The sequence below is a fragment of the Bufo gargarizans genome, chromosome 2 (assembly GCF_014858855.1).
Source record: "Bufo gargarizans isolate SCDJY-AF-19 chromosome 2, ASM1485885v1, whole genome shotgun sequence".
In the NCBI taxonomy this organism is placed as follows: domain Eukaryota; kingdom Metazoa; phylum Chordata; class Amphibia; order Anura; family Bufonidae; genus Bufo; species Bufo gargarizans.
The window spans coordinates 350,034,817-350,040,816 of NC_058081.1; positions in this window are offsets into that span (position 1 = coordinate 350,034,817).

The window sequence follows — 6,000 nt, forward strand, 5'->3', positions numbered from 1 at the left end:
GTGTCGGATCGGGGGAGTCAGTTTGTGTCCAGGTTCTGGCGCGCCTTTTGCTCCCAGTTGGGGATTCATCTCTCTTTCTCCTCGGCCTACCACCCTCAGTCCAATGGGGCCGCAGAAAGATCCAATCAGGCCTTGGAGCAATTCCTTCGTTGCTATGTCTCCGATCACCAAGACAATTGGGTTGACCTCCTGCCTTGGGCTGAGTTTGCCAGGAACACGGCGGTGAACTCTTCCTCTGGGACGTCTCCCTTCATGGCCAATTATGGGTTCCAACCTGCCGTGTTACCGGAGGTATTCTCTCCCCAGGATACTCCGGCTGTGGAGGATCACCTTTCCGTCCTACGTACTTCTTGGGTACAGATCCAGAGGTCCCTTGAGGTCTCTGCGCAACGCCAGAGACTCCAGGCTAATCGCAGACGAGCGCCCGCTCCTTCCTACCAGGTCGGAGACAGTGTATGGTTGTCCACCCGCAACCTCAACCTTCGAGTGCCCACTCCCAAGCTGGCGCCTCGCTTTGTTGGTCCCTTCCGAGTGCTTCACAGGGTAAACCCGGTAGCCTATGCCCTTGCGCTTCCTCCTGGCATGCGGATCTCCAACGTGTTTCATGTCTCCCTGTTGAAGCCATTGGTGTGTAATCGTTTCACTTCCTCGGTTCCTCGGCCCCGTCCGGTCCAAGTGGGCAATCGTGAGGAATATGAGGTGAGCAATATCCTGGACTCACGCCTGGTCCGCGGTCGGTTGCAGTTTTTGGTCCATTGGCGTGGTTATGGTCCAGAGGAGCGTTCCTGGGTTCCCTCCACAGATGTCCATGCTCCTGCGTTGCTCCGAGCCTTCCACGCACGCTTCCCTCTGAAACCGTTCCTTACTCCGCGGAGGAGGGGCCCTTGAGGGGGAGGTACTGTCATGGTCTTACCTTCTCACTGTTCTCCTTCGTTTGACATGTGCTGGCGGCCATCTTGGTTTCTGGGTTTCTTGTAGCCTCCCACCCTGCGGCTCCTCCTTCCCACTGGGAGGAGCTGGATGCCTAGCTCATATATATAGAAGGTCTGTGGCTTCAGTTCCTTGCTTGGTCCTCCTGTGTGCACATGCTTCAAAGACTGCTGCTGCTTCTGGTTCCTGATCCTGGCCTCGTCTGACTACCCCGTTGGTTCCCGATCCTGGCTTCGTCTGACTACCCCGTTGGTTCCTGATCCTGGCTACGTCTGACTACCCTCCTGGTTCCTGACCTCCGTCTACGCAAGACCCTGCTTCAGTTTAGCCATCCGTTTGGACTTTAGCTACGGCTTGATTTTCAATAAAGCCTTCTTATTCCACCTATTTCTGTTGTACGTCTGGTTCATGGTTCCATGACATGCTGGTAGTAATGCTGTTAGTGTGGTGCCTGTGCTGGAGAGAGGCGCAGGGGTTAAGGAGACTTGTTTAAAGGAGGCACTTGCTTGTGAAGTGTCTCCTTTAGGTTATCATCTTAGTGCGACTATGAAGGAGCGTATTTGGCGGATGGAATACGTGGAATTAATGGCGTTATTACCGTCCGCCAAAGATAGTGCTTTCAAGAAAGATGAGAAAATAGAAGATGATAAGAAACGTTTTCCCCCTAGATCATTTAATAATTGGCTTCAGGCATTTTGTGTTTATGCTGCGGTTTTGGGGGAGAAGCACTCTGAGCTGTGTTCAGGACTTTTCCAGCATTTGGACATTGTTACTGAAGCCTATAGGAATTTTGGCGGGATGGCTTGGTTTCATTACGATGAGACATTCCGCCAAAAGCTAGCTGTCCATCCATCCCTTAAATGGGGTGTGAAGGACATTGGGCTATGGGTAAATTTAATGTTGCCGCAAAAAACTATACCGGCAAAACCGCCGGCGTCGGCTCAGACTGTTATGAGGAAAGGCGTTTGCTTTGCTTATAACGAGTCTACCTGTAAATGGTTAAATAATTGCCGTTTTAGACATGAATGTTCTTTTTGTGGGGGGTTCCATCCTATGTCCCGTTGCTTTAAAAGGAACTCCCAGTCAGGCCAGCAGCAGCCAAACGTCAGGGAACAGGTGGCAAAAAGCGTGGAGTCCAGTGAAGTTAGCAGAAATGCAGCCATGGCTCGCTCTCTATCCAGACCGTCAGAAAGCTGATTTAATTTTTTATGGGTTTTTATATGGTTTTGAAGTTCCACTTTTTTCTGGCGTTGGCTGCTGTTGGGTTGAGAACTTAAAATCTGTGATTTTACATAAAGAGGTAGTTCGTAGTAAGATTCAGAAGGAGCTTGATTTGGGGAGGATTGAGGGCCCCTTTTTAGAGCCGCCGTTTGCTAATTTTAGGCTTTCTCCTTTGGGCGTTGTGCCAAAGAAGGAGCCTGGAGATTTCAGGTTGATTCATCACCTGTCGTTCCCAGAAAAAAGCTCTTTGAACGATATGGTGGATAAATCTGAGGCCTCTGTTTCATATGCCTCCTTTGATAATGCACTAGCTTTAGTCAGGACTTTTGGTAAGGATGCCCTGTTAGCTAAGGCTGATATTAAATCTGCATTTCGTTTATTGCCTGTTTGTCCAGACGGCTTCAACTCACTAGGTTTTCAGTTTGACGGTTATTTTTATTTTGATAAATGCCTGCCAATGGGTTTTTCACTGTCCTGTTATTACTTTGAAGCATTTTCAACTTTTATTCAATGGGTTGTTGAGTATGATGTAAGTTTTAATGGGGTTCTTCATTACTTAGATGATTTTTTATTTGTTGGTTCTTCTAATTCTAGTACTTGTTCAGATTTGTTAAGTAGGTTTTTGGATATTTGTTCTTGTTTTAGGATTCCAGTAGCGGAAGAGAAGACGGTTGGTCCGTGTTGTTGTTTAGAGTTTCTTGGGATAGTTATCGACTCTAGTCGCATGGAGTTTCGACTGTCAGAGGCGAAATTGGAAAAAATTCGGGTGTTACTTTTGCTTTTGTTAAGTAAGAAAAAATGTACTCTTAGAGATATGCAATCTCTTCTGGGGTCACTTAATTTTGCTTGTAGGGTTATCCCCATTGGTAGAGTTTTTTCTAGTAGATTATATTTTTCAACTAGGGGCCTTAAGTCTCCTAATTCCCACATTCGGTTGACTAAATGTTTGAAGGAGGATATGGGTGTTTGGTTTGAATTCCTACAGGAATTTAATGGTTCTAGTTGTTGGCAGGAGGAATTTTCGAGTTCTGACGCTTTGGGTTTATTTACGGATGCGGCCGGTAGCTGTGGATATGGGGCTTTTTGGAATGGTAAATGGTCGGCTGAGAGGTGGCCGGCTTCTTGGGTTGTTAATGGTCTTACAAGGAATATTGTTCTATTAGAGCTTTTTCCAGTAATTGCTGCTGTTGTTCTATGGGGATATGATTTTAAGGATAAAAGGATATTATTACACACGGATAACAAAGGGGTTTGTTTTGCGATCAATACTCTTTCGTCCAAATGTGATGTAGTTGTAAAATTATTAAGGCATTTAGTTCTGTTGTGTATGAAGTTTAATATATGGATCAAAGCGAAATATATTGTAGGGTCATCTAATGTGTTGGCTGATTCTTTGTCTCGTTCACAGTTCCTGAGGTTCCGGGAATTAGCTCCGGAGGCGGATCTGGATGGGAGCCCATGTCCTCAACATCTGTGGGGCTTGATTTGGGACTGATGTCTGAAGCTATTGAGAGGTCCTTGGCCCCGAGAACATGGGCAGCTTACTCTGCCGCATGGCGGGATTGGTGGTATTTTTTAAATGCTTGCTCAATGGATATTAAAGGGGATGTTTTAAGTTGCGGTGTATTGTTTGTTACTAGCTTATTTAATAGGAAATTGGCGGCTTCATCTGTGGCGAAAGTAGTGGCTGGCGTGTCATTTTTTCAGAAACTGCGGGGTGAGAGGCCGTTATCTTCCTTTTTTCAGATTAAGCAGGCTCTGAAGGGTTACAAGAAAGGTATTGGTAAGTTGGATGCTAGGAGGCCAATTTCTATCTCTTTATTGGGGCAGCTTTGTAAAGTTTTGTCTGACGTGTGTAGGGACCAGGGTGAAATATTGCTTTTTCGTACGGCTTTTGTGTTAGCCTTTTTCGGGGCTTTTAGGATTAGTGAGTTAGTTGCGGCAAGCCGTAATAGTGTGTCAGGTTTGGGTTTTTCTGATGTTATGGTGAGTAATGATAAAGTTGAGATTCTTGTTAGGAAGTCAAAAACTGATCAGTATGGTAGGGGTCAAGTAGTTAGTTTACATTCTTGGGTGGGTTCTGAATTTTGTCCGGTTAAATTGGTAAGGTGTTTGTATGAGATGCATCCCTCTAAGTGTGGTTCCTTTTTAATGCACCAGGATTCCTCCCCTCTCACTAAATTTCAGTTCAGCGCAATTTTTAAAAAATGTTTGGGGAAATTGGGCCTTAGTTCTGCAAAATTCTCGTCGCATTCTTTTAGGATAGGTGCTGCGACGGAGGCTGCCAGGTTTGGGCTGGATGATTCAGTAGTTAAAAGAATTGGGAGGTGGGAATCTAATAGGTTTAAAATTTATGTTAGGCCGAATTTAATGCTGCCAGTCTGAATGCTTTTCTATTTTTGCAGGAAGTCAGTTTGTGATTTGGATTGTGGGACATTCATTTGTTTTTTGGGCTCAGAAGCGAGCTGAAAAAAGAATATACTCAGAGAATTTGTCGTTTAATACATCTGACGTTCTTATTCTTTGGCAAGGTGTTAGAGGGTTGTGTTGGAAAGGGTTAATGGATGAAATTAATAAGCTTATTAAAAAATGGCCTGTTCCTCATTTGGTTATCATTCATCTTGGGGGGAATGATTTAGGTAGGATAAGGACCTGTGAGTTACTGTGGGTCATGAAGAGGGACCTGGCCTTATTACATCATAGTCTTCCTAGTACTAACTTAGTTTTTTCAGAGATTGTCCCTCGCTTAGTTTAGTCCGGGAGGGATGGTAAATTTATGGAAAAAATCCGGAAAAGAGTGAACAGGGCCCTTGAAAAATTTCTCCCTTTAGTGGGCGGTTTTAGTTATAGGCATTCAGACTTGGAGGGTTTTTTGCCTGGCCTTTTTAGATCCGATAATGTTCATCTTTCTGAGGTAGGGATTGATATTTTTAACTTGGGTTTTCAGAATATAGTGGAGAAATGGCTGCTGTTTTGTGGGGGGCCTCGCCTATGTTAGGGGTGGCTTGTGGGGTAGTGTCGCTCAGCTCATGCTGAGTGGATCTTGGTCTTTATATGGTTAATTTATTATTGGTCTTTTGGTATCGGTTATTATGGTATTTTAAAATTAATTTATTTATTTATTTATGGTTGTTAAATAATTTTAAGTGACCCTTAATAAAGCTCAGCGGCCATTTCCTCCACTATGTTGTTGGTGTCAATCATTTATTAGCGTTAAGTTAGTATTAGAGTGTGTCATTTGCCCCCATGAATTAACCCCACCAGAGCGTTTAGCTTGGGGGGAAGCATGGGGGCAATGACACCATAGGTTTACATAATTAGGATTGAAGTAGGATCCATGTCTCTTTCCCCTGTTTGTCTTTTCCCGCCCTTTTTTCTATTACAGGTACATTTACCTCAGAAAAATGTGTTACCTGTAGTCTAGAAGATTCCTGCTGTACAAGTGAAGAGCGCAGCTGATTGGTGCTGGCTGTTGCTGGGGGAGATTTCCAGCCCTCTGATTTGTTGTTGGTTTAGTGGCGGGAAGCTGTTCCCCTTTATATTTACAGGTTCGGCAGAGCTGGCTCAGATGTGCCTGAAGAACTGACCAGCGTCCCACCCCCCCTTCCCTTATTTTCGCACTGTGTCACCTGTCGCTGGGCTTTATTAGAGGGGTAGTGTCGCTCAGCTCATGCTGAGTGGATCTTGGTCTTTATATGGTTAATTTATTATTGGTCTTTTGGTATTGGTTATTATGGTATTTTAAAATTAATTTATTTATTTATGGTTGTTAAATAATTTTAAGTGACCCTTAATAAAGCTCAGCGGCCATTTCCTCCACTATGTTGTTGGTGTCAATCATTTATTAGC